Below are 17,753 nucleotides of genomic sequence, written 5' to 3'. Positions count from 1 at the left end.
GTGGCCAGAATTGTGAAATTACATGCCAATAACATACTGATGGGCAATAAAGTACTTTACTTAATAAATATATTTTCAAGGTACATTTTATTTATGGCGTATCCTTTTTGAAAAAAAGAAAAGCAGGATCACTGAATACAGTGAAAATATTTTATTCTTATATACATGCGTTCTTTACCGTAAACATTTAGCGAGCGTCCTCTTCCATAGGCCAGCCTTGGCGCTGGACCCTGTGGGTTCAAGAAGGACTAAAGGCAGGCCCACAAGGTCTCAGCTATTGGGGCAGAGCCATCCAGACCTCATCTACCACAAGCAGAACACATGGTGGAAGCACTTCAAAGGGGGAACAGTTCATTAATAGGTGCCCTAATAGGTGGATGTGTCAGGGGCAGGACATCCTGCAGTAAGGGGCTGGCAAAGGGAGGAGAAAGGGGAGGGCAATTCTGAGAAATGAGATCAAAGGGTTTGAAACCAGATTACAGTCAGTTGATGCTTGTCTTTTTAACCTGTATCTACAAGTTAACTTACAGACTGGACGCTTATATATTACTATATAGAGAGGACATGCAAAATTGTCCTTTGTGTCACTAGTTCATGATGGATCTTGCCAGCAGCTACTGTTGACCTTAAATATACGATATACACTAAATCTAAAATCTTTTCATAGAAAATAAGACAGGTTTTTATAGGCACTCCATGATTGCTATTAATTTTAAAGGTTGCATGTTTTAGGATGCAATAACGTGGCAGGCTTTGAACACGTATATGGAATGAAACCAAATTTAGAAAGTGCTACATGGGATATGATACCTCTGTGTTCAAAATCCTTCCCAGAACTTGGGATCTTTTATGACGCTCTAGCAAAACCAATTCAGCAGTTGTGCTGCACTCCAAAACAGCGTTTTCACCCAAGGTCAGAGCCACTCGTAGCCTCTGTTTATGCGATGGAACACAAACTAATGTACTGGAAAAGCATGGGCCCATTTAAAGGTTGATTTGTATGATCACCGGTCCACTTAGTGGCTCCAAAATGCAAGTGCATTGAGAGAGAGGCCTATCTTGCTTTAATTAAGGTAATGAAAGCATATTTTCCACTACAGTCATTTAGTTTTATGACTTTGTCAGTGATCAAATAAGAATATTTGTTTTACAGATTCGCCTCAATCTAACAGCCAAGATAAAGGAGTTATTTATTTTTGAGAGTGCAAAGAACCCTGGTAATAAGTTGAGAGCTGTCTGAGAGACATCCCTGTGAAAGTTAAGTTCTAGCGCTGTGAGTTGTTCGATTATTTGCTACATGCAAAATGACGTGCTTAACCACAACACTCCAAGTGTCTGGGACGTGGGTTTCCCTCGACGGCCACCAGCGCTGGCCTCTATTTCAGCTGCCACGTCGTTCACTGATTTGTTGTTCTCCGTTGAGATATAACCTCCTTTTGGACATCTCTCTCTCTCTTACTGGCTTTCCTGATATTTACAAGGGGCGCAACGTTTCAATCCTAGCTTCCTAAGCTTTGGCCACCCCTCCGCCCCTCCCACCTCTTCCCGGAATTGCCTCTCCTTCCTCTTCAGGGCCCCGGGGCCCCCTGATGTTGGAGAGGGGCCCTCCAGCCCCGTGACTTTTGCCTGAGTTTGCTAGAGCAGCCGGAGTTAAGAGCAAAGAATCCTGAGGAAGGCGAGCAGAGCCAGCGCGCCTCCTTGCAGGGCTGCGTACCTGCCTGACCCGGGACCCCCTTCCGCACGCCGGAAAGCCCCGCGTGACAAAGGAGAAGGGGGCTCGGAGACCGCCTGCTCCCCCCGGGAGTTGGGAACAGCTGCCACTCGGCCCCGGTGAGCTGCAGGCCGGATTTTTAAAAGGGAGGAGAAAAGTGACTCCCCTCAAAACAACAGAGAAGGCGCACGTGACACTGACTCAAATGGACAGCCTCACCTTGGGGGGGGGGGAAGCGACGCGCAGCTGAGGTTTGGCTCCCCGGGAGCTGGAGCAGCAGAGGAGGTGCCGTTGGCTCCGCCCCAACCGCGGGGCTGGGTCCTGTGGCTCACCCAGCCCCCCCCCCCCCAACACCGATGGCACAGGCGGGGCCCTCGGGACCCCAAAGTGAACCTGACTGTCGTATCTCCCACGGGGCCACTCATTAGAGGCTTGCAAACGCCGCAGGCGCGCCTTTGCAGGGCTGGGAGAGGGGGGCGCGAGGCAAACGCGGCCGCTTTTTCTTTTCAGAGTGCTGCGTATCAGCGTGACAAGGGGACCCCGAGGGAGGGCGGCGCCGCCAGCTCGGCCCCATTACCCAGTGCGCGGCCGGCTGCGTTCACAGGGCCAAGTCACCGGCCGCGCCGGCGAGAGTTCGCGGGGAGCGGCCAGAGACGTGCAAAGCAGGCAGCGACGCCTGGCATCTCTTTTCCCGCTCCAGCCCTTCTTGCTGCCGAGGGCAGGCGTGAGCCCCCCGGCCTCCCCCCGACAGCAGCTCGGCGAGGCGCAAGGGCCGGCGCTCGCAGCCGCTGCCGCTCTGCTTTCCAGGGACGCGGGTGGCGGCAGCGGCGCGCGTGGCCGCGCCTCAGCACGGAACACCACCGGCTTATCCTAACCGCCTCAAACCACCGGACTTCTTTGTTCCGGGGGGCGGGGCGGGGCCAGAACCGCCAAGGCCCAAACCCCACGCGCCAGCTGTCTGGGCTGCGGGCTGCGCCGCACCCACGCGGGCGGATGGCGAGCGGGTCACCTGCGCGCGGTGTCCCTCGGCGACGCGCGGTGCCCAGGGCTGGACTAATGAGTTCTGGAGGAGTTGTTTCTGCATCGTGTCCAATTAGTGTGACTGTTCAACATCACATCCTGAAAAAACTTGGAAGATCATGTAACAGGGAGCTGGGCCAGAGACACACTGCAAGATTTATTACCATTTCTAAATTTTATGAGTTCTATTGTTTCCTACGTCCATTACCAGCGTTAGCTCTAATGAGGGTTCTGGGGGGTGGGGGAAGAGCTGAAAGGAGGAAACGTGGGCCCCTCTCCCTTCCGCCTTCCAACGCCCACCTGTTCTACCAGCACATTAACTCTTGCGCTCTGAGCGCGCCAGTTTGGGTGCAGGCTGTCTTTTCTCTTTATTGTATATTCCTAGATATCAAGGTACAAAGGAGCAAGGGGAGTCTTTCTTAGGCACATTAGAAAAGTTTTAGACTTTTACAATGTTTTTCTGGGAACGGGGCCATCAAAGTGATTTATGAAACATCCTCGAAATTTCCTTAGGGTCATGTCAAGGACTCAAATATCAAGTAGAGTGATTGCCACGTAACGCCTCTGTAATTGAAAAGTTTTCTGACGATAATGTGAATGGCTAGAATAGGGAGGAGGATATCACTCAGCTGCCCCCACCACCTTCTTTTCCCCGGGTGTGAAATTCACATTGCGGGCAGGAGACTGACCCATCCCGGGGCGACTTTGGATCCCTCCGCAAAGATGTGCAGGGGGAGGGGGGAGGGGAGAGGGGGGAGGGGGGGCTTGGCCACCCCGGCCTCCCAGCGGGCCGAGCTCTGTGGTGGTGATTTCTCGACGCCCTGAGCTGCACTCACTTAGCAACTTGGAGAGCGCAGACTGCCCGTGTGCGCACGCTGATCTGAGCTCAGGGATTCTCCTCGCCAACTCCACGCTAAACTTTGCAGAAACACCAACGCTTAGGTGCCGGCTCTCTTAGGAGGCTTTGCCCTTCTTTTCCGAGCGCTGGACTCGGAGCTGGTTCTCCACGTGGTTACAAATGCAAATCGATTGCCTTCCGGCCGGGTCAGCCTGAGCCTGCAGGTCGCGGGTGTCCTCCCCTGGGCAGCTGAGAGTGGGCCATGGAGCCAGGAGGGTCCCAAAGCACCAGTCGTTCGGGCACGCTTCCGGGGCCAGGGCGGCCCGGGACACCAAGCCTCAGCTTCCCTTGGTGGGGCCGGGGAGGACTCTTGGGGGCCCCCGCGGGGAGCCGGGCGCCCGGGAGCAGCCCGCAGGGCGCACGTCCCGCCCCGGCGCCAGGCAGCCCCGGAACCCGGCGGCGGCTGGAGGTTGCGGGGCCAACCAGAGCCGCCCCGGGAGGCGGTGGGCTCCGCGCCCCCACATTTTCCAACAGCCGCACCCCCAGTTCCGAAAGCTCCCGGGGCCGGCCTGCTGACCTCCGCGGGGGCTGCGGAGCCGGGAGGGTGGCCGTGGGAACGAGAGGAGAAAGTGACCGTCTCGTGGCAAGCTGTGAACTTTTTTTGTTTTCCTTCCACAGCAAAGTCGAGGCAGGGGTGGCGTTCGGAAGCTAACTTGAGGGGAGACTGGAGAGAGAGCAAGAGGGAAAGAGTTAATGCGGGCTGTGGAGCCTTCTGGAGGATTCCAGACCCCGTCCTCTCCCCACTCCCCCTGGACGGGCTCGCGGGAGGTCCCCGCGCTTGAAAGTGGGAGCAGACACTTGTTCCACAACAGTGCGGGCCGGGGCTGTTCCACAACAGTGCGGGCCGGGGCTCGGACGGGGGTCAGGGTGTTCAACGCGCGCCCTTCCACCTCCAGGATCAGGATCCTGGATCGTGATTGCTCTTTGGAATCACGAAAGAGAGAAAACACTGGAAGGCACGGCGCGGGTCATTTCCAGCGCCGCCGTCACGCGCGGGCGCCTCCGGGGGTGGAAATCCTTAATCACCCCCTTCCGCCTCGGTCTCCCCGGCAGGGGTTTGCACTCCCACCTCCTCGGCTGACTCAGCTGCCCTGAAATGCCCACCCCACGCAAGACCAAGGAAAGTAGTTTTCTAAGCAGGCTAGAGATTTGATGACACAGAGAAGTGCTGCCACTTGAGGCCACAGCCATCACGCGCCCCCTGAACAGGACGAGGGCAGACCCCCACGCCTGCGCCCCGCACTCTGTAGGTGCGTGTGGAGTTCGGTCGTGTTTGCCCCCGGCCGCAGCCAGAGCCCTCGGCAGAGGACAGCCGGCCAGGGCCATTCCTCAGCGTGGAGCGTCCTCCGCGCACGACCCTACCTCCCGGCCGGCGGGGGCCACGCACTGATTGGCCGCAGCGCGGTGGCCGCGGCGCTTTCCCGGACCCGCGGCGGCCGGGAGGAGGGGGAGGGCGGGGCGGCGCGCGCGGTTCAGGCCGGCGAAGCCCCTTCGCCATAAAAAGGCCGCCGACGGGGGCTGGCATTTTGGTGTTTTTTTTTCTGAATAAAGAAGACGACGAAATAAAAGTACCTGTCATCCCGACACGTGGAGGAGCGGCGGCTGCAGGAGGATACCCGCGCCGGCCGGGCCAGCGCGCCCCGCGATTGGGCTCTCCCGGATCTGCGCCGGGAGGAGCGCAGGGTAGGCTGTCCTCCACACACTCACACACTCACACACTCACACACACACACGTGGACGCGCCTCCTCTCGGGCACACTCGGGCCAGCGCGCTCCCCCGCCGCCCCGTTCAGGTCCCGGAGGCCGCGGCGCCGCTCGCCCCTCACCTCGCCCGCCTCCTCTCCCTCCACCTCCTCCAGACCCCCCGCTCCGCGGCGGAGCCCCGGCAGCTCCGGGCGGGTCCCGGCGGCCCCCGAGGCGGGCGGCGGGGGCGGGCGGCGCGGGGAGCGCGGGCGAGCAGAAAGTGAACTCATTGGCGCGCGGCGCGCCGCCCCCCGCGCGGGGCCCGGGGGCGCGGGCCGGCGGGAGAGGAAGTTGGAGCACTCGCCCGGCTCGCCCCTCCCCGCCCCGCGGCCCCCGCGCGGCGCTCCCCGCGCGCCCCCTCCCCCGCGCCCCGCTCCCGGAACCGGCCGAGCGCGGGGGGCTCGGCGGCGCGGCGCACGCGGCGGCGGCGGCGGGGAGCGAGCGGCGCGGGAGAGCGAGCGCGGTAAGTGCGGCGCCGCCGCGGGCGCGCCCTCCTGCCTTCGGGGGTCCTAGTGCCCGCGCCGCGGCGCCGGGAGCGGGCGGGCGGCCGCGGGGCGAGCTCGGCCCGCGCCGCGCCCCGAGCGCTCCGAGGGCGGCCGAGCGGCCTCGCCTGCGCGCGGGCGCTCCCGGGCCCCGGGTCCCCGGCCTCCCTGTCCCCGCCCCTCTCCGCGCCCGCCACCTCCGGGCGCCCGCTCAGGTGGCCACTCGGCCGGCGCTTCCAGCCTGGGGAGCTCCGGCGCCCGGGTTCCCCGAGGAAGGCCGCACCTAGGCTGGGCGCCCGGGGTAGGGGCGCAGGGGCGCCTGCCTTCCTCGGTCTCGCCGGGGTGCTCCCCCAGTTTTGTGGCGGGGTCCCGCGTTCTCGGAAACGGTGTCTGCCCGGATCCTGTGCGGCTGCCCCCACTTGGCGGGGAGCGAAGGGAAGGCGCCTCCAGCCATCCCGGAGCCAAGTTGGGGAGGAGCGGGGGACGCTGAGCGAGGGGCTCGGGTGCGGTGGGAGTGGTGGGTCACGCTGAAACTTGATATGGAAACTCTGGTTGGGGCTGGGAACCAACAAACAAAAAATAGCCAGAAATATTGGGCGTTTTAAAAATTTACAGATTTCTCAGGCTGCAACTTCAGCTAAGTTCGTATCGTATTTCACAGCGGATCAGAAAAGGGCTTCGAAAATTGTAGGTCCAGGCGTTTCTGTCTGCTCGTGGCTAAACACCTCCTTCTGCAGTTTAGATTCCATTCTTGCTGCCTCTCCGTGAAGGAAGTTGTAAGGGTAACCTGCTAATTCTTATGGTGAAGGAAGGAGAACATGTAATTCTACGTGTCATACGACAGATACATTTGTTCTCCGAAGCCATTATAATTTAAAGCTAGAGAAAAGTTTCCAGGTACTTTTAGTAGGTGCAGGGGAAGCGAAAGGATCAGCGCTTACCCTAGGACTTTTAGGAGGGCCCCAGACAGCTGGGATATGAAAGAACAGGGCTGTCTCTTCATAACACTCTATTTCTTATCGTCTGATAATGTATTTGTCAAACATTTGTAGGCTGTGGTAGTAGCCACTGGGTGGTCTTTTTTACTGGAAATAGAAATATGTTGTGCCTTTCCCTTCTGTTGTCAGGAGAGCAAGAAAAAAAAGGCAGGACTTAGCATCTTTGAAAGCTTGGAAGAGTACCTCAAAAGATGATGTTGCAAGTGAGCAGAACTTGGTGATTTGAGTCCCTTAGTGATTTTGTTTAAAACATTTCCACTCCAACCACATACCTGAGGAAGTATGTGTTGCCCTTCTAGTATATTAGGAGCAGGGTTTAGAATTGAGTAATTGTGTGATTACAATTCATTATAGATGCTGCAGTTTCAGTAAAAACGTGAGATCTTCTAAATCCACCAAAAACCTTGCTTTGTGGGTCCCTTCATACACTTTTGATTATCTGACACTTCGAGCTTGTATTTCTTAATATATGAAATTCTTGTATGTACCTTGAAAGTTTCGATTTGTGATTTTAAATGCAGAGCAAATATTTAATTCTTGCTCTAAGAGTGAGGTTAGTTCAGTAATAAGACTTGCTAATCTCACTTTAAAATGTCATGGCATTCACAAATTATTCCTAAATTCTTCAAAGATAGGGGTTATCATGAATTTCGTTATTCTGTTGTGTATTTCAGGGTCGTGTGTATCTCTGTTCTTGTCCTGAACAATCTTGCCTTTTTCTTAAATGAATTTTAATCTTCCTCTTATGCAAAGGTACTATTTTTTCCGATAATAGATATATTTTATTCTAGGTAACTTTAAAAAGAATATAGGTTTTATTAGAAGTTGTTCCTTTGGATAAGAAATATATTTTTACATTCTCCATACAATTTTTATAGGAAATGAATTTATATACTATTATCTGTGCCAGTGCTTTTATATTTGTATACTATGAGGATCCTAAGCCAATAGCATCAATGTTAGCAACCCATAGACAGAGAATATCGACCCGTGAGGATTATTTGATTATTTGAAATAAATCGGGAAGATTTTTACTAGAATTGTGACAAATTATTTTTCCAAATGGAATCATTCTGTGTGACTGTGTTTATTTTCTAGAAGAAATGTTTTAGGTAAATTAAAGAAGCTTTTATGACTGTGATCTTGTAGGCGTGTCTTCAGTCTCTTGGTTAGAAAAGGGGACTTGCTTTATTAGGGTGAAGACAAAGAAAGATAAGGATGCTTATCTTTGGATAGAAGAAAGCTCCTTAAGAGAGTGAAAAGTTTAAATTTACTTCAAAAGAAAAACTAGCCAAACAATAATAGTAATCCAGTTAGCAAGTTCAAACTAGTCTTTCTTAGCTTAGCTTCTGAAAGCCAAGAGTAATTATTCTCTCTGTAAAGAGCCAAGCAAGTAAGCAACCAGGCAAAAGTGGATAGCTATCATGGTGAGTAGAGTGACTATTAGAACAACTAAATTAACTTTCAGTTTAATGTACAAAAATGATGTGTTTGCAGTAGCTGTGAAAACATGTTTAATGAAATATGTTTAATGAAAACATGAAATAATGAAGTTTATTACAGTGATACTGGAAATTAAGTCTGGAAGCCATGGTCAGAGTCTGAAATAAAAGTGCCATACAGCTAGCTTTATTAGTTTATTAGTGCTGATCATTTTAATAAATACATATACCTCTTTTTTACTGAACTTTATTTTACCCTTAGACATTTTTATTTCTGGGTGGCAGAGGAATCTCATTCAGGTGTTTTACTTACATGAATCAGTGTATTCGGCAGCATTAGTGAATTGTCTGCCCTTTTCTCCAAAATGTGCTCTAAAACCTGTTAAGCATGTTCAATTATACTTTGGTTATCCACCCAGTGTTTTATTTGATAGTCAAATATCCATTTTGACTTTCAGAGTACTTTCTTTACTTGGATTGAGAAAGTGAGCAAAGAATAATTGGCTATTAAACCTTTACACTGATCCATACTCAGTTAAATATTCCCTTGAATTTTCAGTTAAAGTCAGTGTTCATATTTATTTTATAAAGTGGAATGATAGTCCTGAGAAGACTCTAACACATGTATTCAGAAAAACAAAGTGTACTGAAAAGGTAGTACCACAATGCCATGTTATTTAAAAGTTCCAACAATTGACTTTTAAAAATTATTTCATGTGGGTTCCTTCTAGAACATACTTAAAACATTATTTTGGGGTTATCAACTGTCCTAAGAGTCCTGATAAAAATGTTGTGCTTAAGAAAACACACAAAAATTTCTTTGTTTCAAAACTGATGAATTGTTGTGTCTTATAAAAGCTGATTTATTTCATGTTTTTTTATACCGAGCATTACCATTATGAAGCTCTCCTTCTAATTGAGATTAATGTTTCTGAGCAAAGAAGTGGTTTAGAGGGCTGCATTCATTTTGACTGGTGTTATAATCAATTTTAGATATAGCATTCCACAATGGATCAGTTTGCATCCAAACCTACCTTATTATGTAGAATTAACTTGTTGGTGATTGATAGTAATACTTCTCCCTCTTGAGAAGTCATTTGTTTTCAAACAAGTGTGATGGCTTGTCGGAGTTTCAAAATATTGCCTCTCATAATTAAAACTTATTTTGGGGGACCTAATTTGAACTTTCTGTAAGAATTGAATAAACCGTGAGGAAACAACTCATTGAAACATTTTCACTAAAATAGCTTTTTTTTCACCAAATACAATGCCTCAAAATGGATTTTTACTCATCAAAGTACTTTATAGTCTTTTGGGTTATAAATGGTAATCGTTAACCATCTAGATTATTTCCTTTTTTGTTCATATCCACATTATGGTTGAGTTGTTCAGGGATTTCTTAGAATTATGGATGTACGTATTGTTCAGTGTTATCACTTTGTTTCACAAGATGGTTGGTACTCTCCTGGCAATGAAAGGTAACGTGTGGAGGTAATTCCTTATCCTCTCTGGAAAAATGGAAAGATGGCAAATGTATCAACCTTACTGTGATGTTTGCTTTTGTTTCTCATTTGTATCTGGTCTGCCTCAGCTTTATCCCTGTTTCATTCTCTTCTGAAAGGCCAGGTAAAGATTTCCTTGGACTTTGTTCCGTTTTGCATTGCTTGCTGTGATGCATACTTGTAGTCTCAATAAACTACAATATTAAAAGCCTAGACTGTAGCATTAATATAAATATTCTAATAAGTGCAAAGTATATAGGATTTTTAAAGGAAGGTGTTACTCTAATAGTGCATGGATAGTTCCCACAGAGGCACTGGTTATCACTTCAGGGGAAAAAGAAAGACTTGGTAGGAACTAAGTTTCTTGTTATATTTCTATTTTGTTTTCTGTAATGATAGAATATACACACTGGATTGGTTGTTTTCTGGTTTTAAATATTCATTTATAAAAGTTTAAACATTATTAAAGGGCTATTTTAAAAGCATCCTTTTCTCCAACCTTAAGAATATAACCTATCATAACACAGAAGCATGCTTTAAGGCATGAAATGTTTTCATATACCCAAACAAAAATAGAACTCATTCTTTCAAAAGATTTTTGATAAATTATTCTACAGTTTTGATTTAATAACAGGTGATTGGTTAATTAGAACAGCTGCATAGAATTCTCTTAAAAATATTATGTACTTAAACTTATTTTTCCTATCTTAAATCTGCTGCTCTGCAACTTAATGTCATTATCGTAGACCATACTCAAGTCATAGGCATAGACGATTGAAACCATATAATAATAATAATAATAATAATAATATGACTTTACTGCCGTCTTGATACGCTCCTGGACCCTTAGAAGAGCTAGGGGTGGGGTAGCACTGGTTTTTCAAACAAGGTCGTGAGGTGGCAGTCTGAACTGATTTCCTTGACTTCATTGAGATAATAGATAGTTCTGATAATACTTGGGAGCAGGCATAGAGTAAAACATAACATATCACCAAACTATGGTTTCATTTCTTTTTTGTAAGTTTAGGAGTTGGTAATAGTTTATGGAGAGGTGTCATTTAAAAAATAATTTCCCCAAATTTATACTTCTCTGGGTTACGGTGGAGCAAATAAGAAAAAAAGATAATCCCTTTCGAAAATGAAGTGTTTTGAGGAAACCATATTCACACTTGCATTTTCACATTTCATATTCAATTATATGAAAGTCATTGTGAGATGCTGCTTGATAAAATATTTTCAAGTATGGTGGATGCTTTTTACTTCTCTTAGAGTAGTTATAGTGGGTAAGGGATGGGAAGAATGTGATTTGATTTATCTTGGGGTGGGATCATGTTATTTAATTACAGTCAGCTATTTTATAACTGTATCTGTTGCGTCTCTGCCTCAAAACCCAAAGAGGAAGAGAAATAGAGACAGAGAATATGACTCTGACTCTCTTACCAAGAGTGATTGTCCTTTGAGCGTTTTCAGTGTGTAGCAGTGTGTTTGTCTGGAAAAGCAATCTATAAAAGGCAGATTTTGTTGTGTAGTTAGTTGGGTAAGTACAGAAGAAAATTAACTTCTAAATTGTTTTTTACTCTTAAATATATGAATTTTAGATCTCTGCATGATAATAAGAACATATTATCGATTCAAGAAATTCCAAATATTGTATATAGTTCTTTATATTGGGGGGGGGTAAGTATATAAACAGCTCTATTTTATAGCTACGCTTTCTTTGTGTATGGCACTGACCACCTAGTTATAACTTTCTGTGGCAAGACTTTAAAAAAAAGCCTCCTATTATTTTTAAAGTCCATTTAGGAAATAACTTATAGAGATCACTAATTTTTAAAAGGTAAGTCTCTCAATCAGTGTAATTTAGTCATCTGTCATTTCTTCAGTTATTAGTTACATTTGCCAGAATTCTTGTGCTAATTCTTCTTCAGATTACCGTAACTTAAAAAGAAATAACAGCTTGGTGATGCCTGTCTTCCTTCAGTCAGATTCTGAAGCACCTCTGAATAGAAGGGTGATGTGAATCTGTGGTCCCCTCTTTCCTCGAAAGATAAAAAAAAAAAAAAGCTACTCTTTTATTCCAGTGGATTATTTCATATTCAGTTAAGCTCAACTAATATGTTATGATTAGAATTGTTGACCCTCTATCAGCGTGAGGAGGTGTCTTTTTGATAACAGGGGCGTTTCCAAAGAAAAGGTCCTTCCTCCAGAGCAACTCCAGCATCTCTGTTTTGTTCAGCATTTGGCTTCTGTCCTTGGAAGGGTCTCTTAGGAGAGCTAATGTACTTGGACTATGCACTGGAAGGTATGTTATGCAGAGACTACAAAGACAAAATGGAATTAATTTAATTTACAAGGAGAAATGCCCAAAGTATTTGAAGTGGGTTTGCATGAAGTACATGCAAATATGTTAATTTGGGAACTGTTTATTTTGGTAAAAATAAAAGTGAACCTATTGAAAAGTATACCTGTTGTTTATTCTTAGTCTACTAAATGCTCTTTTAGAGTGTAACATCTATGCTAATACTTTTATGATAGAATTTGGAATTTGTAAACATGTAGGTGGGAAAAATTGGCAGGAATCTGTTGTTGTTTTTTTAAAATAGCTGTTTTAAAAATTGGCATAGGGCTTGCCATTTTAAATAATTATGAAAACCGGGAGAAGACAGCTGTAAATTTTATTTCTTTCAGAATTTATAATAACTTCCATCCAAAGAAGGCTGTCAGTCCTGTAGTTCTTGAAAAAGAACAAATCCGTGACTTTTTTCTCTAAACAACAAAAAGATAGAGATATCTTAGAGATAAGTGACTCTTACTGTATCTTAAGGAGTAAAAGCTTTAGTATAATCAATCATATTTTGTCTCTTGACTGTCACAAAAATAACGTTTGCTTCTTACAGAAATGTTGCTTAATTTTATGACAGACAGTATCAATAATAGTTGGAGAATATCTTGACTCAGTTAAAATAACTGAAGTATTAATCCTCAGCATGTTAAATAAACTTTCAAGAAACATTCCAAAAGAATTAGAAAAGCTTGTGAAAATAAGCATACCTTCTAGGAAAAATACACTATGTTTGTTGCCTTACTAACTGTCAGTGAATTTGAGTTCAGAAGAGGGTGAAGACTTCTGCCAGGATGTTATTCTTCAAAATAAAACAGAACAGACGTTCTCCACCTATCTTTATAACTTGATATTTCTATTTTAAGTTAGTTTGGAGCAGTGGCACAATTAACATGTGAAATAAATTGTAATTAAAACAAATATTAAAGATGTGTCTGGTAAACCAGAAATTAATCCTCACTATTAGAACAATTTTTATACTTCTTTATAACTTTAACTTGGCAAATACAAATAGAATGCCCTATTATGTTTCTTGTGATTAAAAATTTGAAAGAATGCAAAATTCTTCCTGGATGGTTGCTTTGGTCCTAGAATATACAAACTCTGAGTGAGAAGACTCCGGGATTCCAAAATTTTTATAAACAGTATTGGCATATTAAGTTGATTTACCAATTAGATATTTTTCTTTGTCACAAATTTTTAAAATTGCATGTGTTGTGGGTACTTTGATTCAGTATTTTACTAGGGATAATTTTTTCTTTTTTAATGATAATTTTTCACCTGTTTTCTAGCCTATGTTTTCTTTGTGATATAAGTTTATTCATTAAGGAAATAGTTTATCCACTCTGTCTACATTTTAATTTACATAGTAATAGTGTTATAGCTTCAAAGGAAAATAAGTCAATGCAAAGATGTAATTTTTAAAATTAAATTCATTTAAAAATTCTTTAAGAATTTCAAACAATACATTTTAGTTAAAAATGCAGTCTCAAACAGAAAAGACCTCATTTTGTATATTTTCAAATAAAAATACTGTTTTACTAAAGAATGTGTAAATCAGTCTTCATAATTTAAATTATTTGCTCCTATGGCATTTATCTTTTATGTTTTTCAACTACTCAAGAAACTTCAGATTTCTCTGTATATGGTTACGTTGCTCTAAAGTACATAATTAAGAATGAAAAAATATTAGTAATCAAACAAACACATGCTAGCACAAATCTCTGCTTTAAAAGAAACCTAAAAGAAGTGAGATGATCGGATTATTTTGAGTTCTAAAAATTATTAAAATATCTTGAATGAATATCACATTTAATCTAACTTAGACACTTGAATATCATTAATAGATAAGTATACAATATCCATACAGATAGCCAAAAAAGTTATTAATTACAAAAGAAAGATTAATGATGTCTTTATATTATTATATTTTAAGTCACACAGCATGAATGGACATAAATATATTAAGATACATCAATTTATGATATTCTGGATTTAAGTAATTTTAGTAAAATTTATATATTGTTGTATTTTATCCAAGTATGATGTAAGCAAGTTGGATCATCCCTAAGCCAGTATACCCATGAAGTCTAATCTTTTTCTTCAAGTTTTACATAAAATCTGCATCTTCAAATAAAATAGTTAACTCTGCTCTGCAGGTGTTTGATATCTTGTGACAAATGAGAGATTTGAAAGAGAGGACTAAGTGCTTGTTCTATGAAATGTCTTCAGTTAATTTTCTTCACAACATCTGATGAAAGTAGTTTTTCAAAACTCTATTGTACTTCAGATGGGAATTTTAACATGAGAAGTTTGGTGAATTTTATATTTGGCTATTTCCAAAAGGAAATGTGAACTACTTAAAACAAATCAATGCCATACCACATATTTCACTTAAATGTGGTGTAAGGCATATAGATTGGTTGTATCATTATCACTTTGTTTCAGTCTGTATTTCACTTTGGTAATTTTAAATGTTGAAGAAAGCAAAGTATAAATAGTTCTTAATTTTATAAAATGCTGTTAATGTAATCCCTCTAAGAATCATTATTTTTTATTTTATTTTGAACTTTTAAAAGAAAGCATACCTTCTAGGGTTTTTGAATCATTTAATTTTAAGTCTGGAACATAACCATTTGAATTAGGAATAGATGTAAATTGTTAATGCACAGTATGCACTTTTTTCCCCCCAAAAGAAAGTAGCTCAAGGCTTTCTGGGTGAGGCTCTGGTTCTTTAAGGATTAAGAATCATTGGTATAAATGGCAGATTTTGGTGGAAGTGTTACATAGTTTTAAAGTCCTCGTTACTACTTTTAAAAGAATATCCCATCGGGAATAGGAAGCTTTGTGGATAAGCTGCCACTCTTTGATGAAGGATTATACATTCTCCCCTAAATCTGTGATCCCAGGATCTTTTTCACAATAGTTTTATCAAGTAGCACCAGAATAGCTTGGCCATCATTTCATTTCTCTTAAAAAGTTAATTGGTTCCTTCCCCAAACTTAATATTTATGTAGAATTTTAGTCTAAATATATATTTTAGGCATGAATAGATTTAACTCCTAAAATCCAATACAATCTTGTATTTTTATACAAGATAATGAAGCCAGAAGAGTTTTGGATGCCAGATGACCAGTGAATTGATTATTGTGGCAGTGCTCAGTCATTTAAGTGGTTTGCCTGCTCAGGGAAGGTGCAGGGTAGGTGGCCTGATTGAAGTAAAGAACTTCTCAACAGTAAAAATAATTGAGAAACAAAATAATAACATAAAATGAAGCCATCACATATGTGAGGATTAATTAATTTTCCCTGAACAGGTATGTGAAATAGTAAGCATCTTATAGATGCTTAGATCATGGATGAGAAATAAAGAACATTTTGTTATGTGATTGTTTTACCATATTAGAACAACTTTTTTGTAGAGCATATGAGTTTATAAAAGTCTGTCATGTTCTAAGGAACCCTTTATTTGGTTGAGGAAAGTAAAAATTGAACTGTCAAACTTTGCACAATTAATTGTACTAGTATTATTTATATCTGTTTTAATTTAGTCAACATCACTCAAATAGAAAGTAGTTCATCCTATTAAAATGGAAAAATACCAAATTTTGGTTAATTGAGACATTTGAATTGTAAAACAGAGGTGATTGCACATTAAAAGGCATAATTATGGACAGTTAATTTGCCTTAATAAATGAGTTCTTATTTCTGAGGCTGCTAGCTTCTAAAAATTTAAAAGGAGTAGCAAAGTTTATTTTTCATTTTGTAAATAATGCCATTTTCATGCATTAAAATATAAAAATTGCAAAGTGAGGAAGTACAGTACATGTTTTACAATTGAAATAGTAGATTTTCTGTTCCTAATCATTGAAGCATACTGTCATTCAAAAGATAGGTCTGTGCAAGTTTAGTAGTCTTCTGAATTATCCTTTATAAGATTATGTTTTTCTTAATTTATATTTATTTCTTGTAAAAGGTATATGAATCTAACACTTGTTTCTATTCTTAACTATTAAAATATTTTTAAAAAGAAACTACTTTAAAGATTATTTTTAATGATCACTTTAAAGTGACAATTAATTATTTAAGGCCTCATAAAGGGCTCTAAGCTTTTATAACTGGGCTAACTATGATGTTAATATATAAACAGAGCTACCTAGAAACTAGTTAGAAATTACCAAATTTCAGTAACTGTTTAGAGTGAGAATTTAAATAAGAACTTCAAATATTTTATGTAAATATTACTGTCCAATTTCCAAGTTATTACCCTTAAAACCCAAGTTTGACATATTTCTTAAATAATTGTCTGACCGAGAAGCATTATTCACCAGGTTTACTATTTTTAATTATTAAAATATGTGTGTTTTGATTTAGTCTATGAATGTAACAGAGGAAGGATTTTGAAGAGCGTGTTTTCCTTCTATCTTTCATCAGCTCTGTGGCTGAACCCTTACAATCCCTTACTTCATTGTTCTGTGCCACTATGAGAGTCTATACTCTGCTGTCTCCACATCTGTTTGAGGATTTTTTTTTCAAATATAATTACAAGTACATGTGTTTTGTGCAACTCATTTCCTATAGATGTTGATAAAGGGAGGTTAAAGGACAGCAGGGCTATGCTGCGAATACACCCCTGGATAAATTTATTAAAGCCATTATGCCAGTGGATATTAGGAATAACTGCAAATATTAAAACACAATGAATTTGGTTTAACTAATATTAAACAATAAAATCACTGAAAAATTAGTACTTTCTCCAGAACAAGTACATTTTTATGGAGGAAATACCGCTGAACCAAGTGGTTGTTATCCACTCGCTATGGGTCATTTTTTCTAAAAAGATGGCCGTAATCTGAACTCTAAACAAAATACCATAGTCGTTTTCTTCACTTTTTAAAAATCCACTAGAACCTGATGGTTTAGAGAAAAAATTATCAATCCCTTGCATTTAATTTGATGTGCCAAGTTGGAGAAGGACTAGTGTCGCATGAGTACTTAGCACGGTTCAGTGATTTAACCCTGTGGAAATCATAGAGTGCTCTTTGAAGAAAATTGAACTTATTTACATGCATTAATATTATTTAAAGAACAAAATCGGAAATTCTGCCCATATAGAATTCTTAGAAACTTATAAATTTGTCAACTTTTAAGGATAACCTGTCTTCTCCTTTATTTGTAATGTCTCTCTTGTATAATACCACATATTGAGGACAGGATACCTCAAGAAATGAATAAAGATACTTTCCTACACTGTAAAAAGGTAGAAAAATATTGATTTCAGTGCTTACTATTTTTAGTTGTCAAATAAGATGCACATAAACACAATCATGTTTGCTTTCTTATTTCAGATTCTAGAGAATAGCTATCACCTGATGCAGATTCTTTGGAGTACAAGTAGGGTAGAGGAGTGGGATAAATCAGGCTTCTTTTGGAGGACATAGACCTATCCCTGGTAGCTCCTTTTTCTGATATTTGCTTGTGAGCATACTGAATATGGAAAAATGTATTGAAAATGTATCGTCACCATGCTCTAGTTTCAGGGAACCTTTTTAGAATTTTTCAGGAGAGGAAATGTACTACTTGCCAGTCAAAACTTGAAATTATCCTTTTATATTT

General features: G+C 42.4%; 1 protein-coding gene and 1 long non-coding RNA gene across 2 annotated transcripts in view; one reads left to right on the top strand and one right to left on the bottom strand.

Moving 5' to 3' along the window:
- The window catches only part of LOC139438680 (uncharacterized), an 85,816-nt gene extending 80,264 nt beyond the window's left edge, over positions 1 to 5,552 (bottom strand). Inside the window, exon 1 of the long non-coding RNA XR_011648382.1 lies at positions 5,456 to 5,552. This is a non-coding gene — a long non-coding RNA (uncharacterized lncRNA). The remainder of the gene's footprint in view (positions 1 to 5,455) is intronic.
- Positions 5,207 to 17,753, top strand: part of TENM3 (teneurin transmembrane protein 3) — a 682,045-nt gene continuing 669,498 nt past the window's right edge. The window contains exon 1 of the mRNA XM_071213974.1: positions 5,207 to 5,312. The gene's annotated coding sequence lies outside the window, so the exon portion shown is untranslated. The remainder of the gene's footprint in view (positions 5,313 to 17,753) is intronic.

The sequence above is a fragment of the Dasypus novemcinctus genome, chromosome 1 (assembly GCF_030445035.2).
Source record: "Dasypus novemcinctus isolate mDasNov1 chromosome 1, mDasNov1.1.hap2, whole genome shotgun sequence".
In the NCBI taxonomy this organism is placed as follows: domain Eukaryota; kingdom Metazoa; phylum Chordata; class Mammalia; order Cingulata; family Dasypodidae; genus Dasypus; species Dasypus novemcinctus.
This window is presented reverse-complemented; position numbering and strand designations above follow the sequence as displayed.